This window comes from Leptonychotes weddellii, unplaced genomic scaffold (assembly GCF_054177405.1).
Source record: "Leptonychotes weddellii isolate Sample4059 unplaced genomic scaffold, ASM5417740v2 HiC_scaffold_16247, whole genome shotgun sequence".
Lineage (NCBI taxonomy): Eukaryota > Metazoa > Chordata > Mammalia > Carnivora > Phocidae > Leptonychotes > Leptonychotes weddellii.
The window spans coordinates 1969-4294 of record NW_027744961.1 but is presented as its reverse complement, the minus strand read 5'-3'; the positions used below and the strand labels follow the sequence as shown (position 1 = coordinate 4294).

The window sequence follows — 2326 nt, the reverse complement described above, 5'->3', positions numbered from 1 at the left end:
AGAGGGGAGAGGGGTGGGGGGATGGGTTAGCCTGGTGATGGGTATTAAAGAGGGCACGTATTGAATGGAGCACTGGGTGTTATACGCAAACAATGAATCATGGAACACTACAGCAAAAACTAATGATGTATGGTGATTAACATAACATAATAAAATAAAAAAAATATTAAGAAAAAAAAGTTCAGGCTCATCCTATGACACGGAAACCAGGACTATAAGGATCTGGAGACGAAAAGGTTGAAGGACGCCATCACCGGTCCAGTATTTTGGGAATTGAACGGAGAATGGAAACAAAGTGGAAATCAAGAAAAGATAATGGAAGAAGAAAGCAGTGAAAAGAAAAAAGAAGTAGAAAAAAAGAAATGGTCACGAGTTAAACAAGTGCTTGCAGATATTGCTAAGCAAGTGGACTTCTGGTTTGGAGATGCAAATCTTCACAAGGGTAGATTTCTTCCAGAGCAAATAGAAAAGTCCAGAGATGGATATGTTGATATATCACTCCTCGTGTCTTTCAACAAAATGAAAAAATTGACCACGGGATGGAAAGTTAATAGCCAGGGCACTGAAAAGTTCATCTGTTGTGGAGCTGGACTTAGAAGGCACCAGAATCAGGAGAAAAAAGCCACTGGATGAATGACCAAAGGATGAGGATGAAAGGACAGTGTATGTGGAATTACTTCCCAAAAATGTTAATCACAGCTGGATTGAAAGAGTATTTGGGAAATGTGGCAACACTGTTTATATAAGCATACCACAAGCATAAATCTACTGGAGATCCAAAGGGATTTGCCTTTGTGGAATTTGAAACAAAAGAACAAGCAGCAAAAGCTATTGAGTTTCTTAACAACCCACCAGAAGAAGCACTAAGAAAACCTGGTATATTTCCTAAGACAGTAAAAAATAAGCCCATTCCTGGGCTTTGAGTATCAGAAGAAAAGAAAAAGAAGAAGAAAAAAGGCCAAACGAAGAAGGAAGACATTATCCAGACCAAAGAGTCAAATATGGACACAAGTAAGGAGAGTGTTGGTAAAATGAAAAGATCCAGGACCATGTCTGAGGGATCAGAAGTAGAAACAACTGAACCCTAAAAGCCGTCCTCAAAAAAAAAAAGAAAAAAATGGGGAAGACAGGAGGTATCCAGCTTACCTGTACTCAGAACAGGGAAGAGGAAGAGAAGTATATCTGAAGAAGCAGAATACCCAACTCCCAGGTCAAAAGTAAAGAAAATTACTCAGAAAGACAACATTAAAAAAGAAGTTTCCAAAGAGAACAAAGATTTGGAAGTCTCTACTGAAGAGGAAAAGGATGCTGGAGATGTAAACGATGGATCCCTTTTAAAAGCAAAAAGAAGCATAAGAAAAAAACACAAAAAGAGGCACAAAATGGGAGAAGAGGTTATACCATTAAGAGTCCTTTCAAAGAGCGAATGGATGGATTTGAAAAAAGAGTATTTAGCACTGCAAAAGACCAGCATGGCTTCTTTAAAAAAAACAATATCCCAAATAAAATTGGAGTCAAAAATGGAAACAAATGGAGAACCGACTACGTCTGAGATAAAAAGTGAAAAAACAAACAGTGAAGAGGGTTGTCCCCAGGAAAATGTTAATGCAGCAGGACCACGGTTTGTGAGTGGCGTGATTGTGAAGATCATTAGCACTGAGCCTCTACCTGGCAGGAAACAAGTCAGGGACACTTTGGCAGCAATCTCAGTTGTTTATGTTGATTTGCTAGAAGGAGATGCAGAGTGCCATGCTAGATTTAAAACTCCTGAGGATGCTCAAGCTGTAATAAATGCATATACAGAAATTAAAAAGAAACACTGCTGGAACCTCGAGATCCTTTCTAGTGACCATGAGCAGAGGTATTGGTAGAAGATTTTGGTACAGAGGCAGGCCAAACTTAATCAGCCTTGTGAAAAGAAAAGAGGTGATTAACTTCTCTAGCACTGAGAAGTTAATCACCAAAGCTGAAAAGATTAGACTTGCAAAGACTCAACAAGCAAGTAAACATATTAGAATTTCTGAATATGATTGAGAAACGGTTTTGGGTCACCTCTTAAGATTTCATTGGACACTTGAACTTTTCTTAGGAAAACCATTTTATTTTGGTAGTAATAGTTTTTCTGAAACCTATGTTAATTAGAAGAAATACCTTCGTTCTTTAATTTGTAAGTAAGACTTTTTCTTCAGACAAGTACATTGTATACCACAGTTTTTCATTAAAAACATTTTATTTGTTGACATTATCTTATACAAATCAACCTCAAAGTGATTTAGTAAATGTTTTGAACATTATCACTAATTTTGTTGTTTTTATATTACAAAAA

At 37.1% G+C, this 2326-nt stretch overlaps 1 pseudogene; it reads left to right on the top strand.

Moving 5' to 3' along the window:
- Window positions 1-206: 206 nt before the first annotated feature.
- On the top strand, window positions 207-2066 carry LOC102745102 (la-related protein 7 pseudogene; annotated as a pseudogene).
- The last annotated feature ends 260 nt before the right edge of the window (window positions 2067-2326 follow it).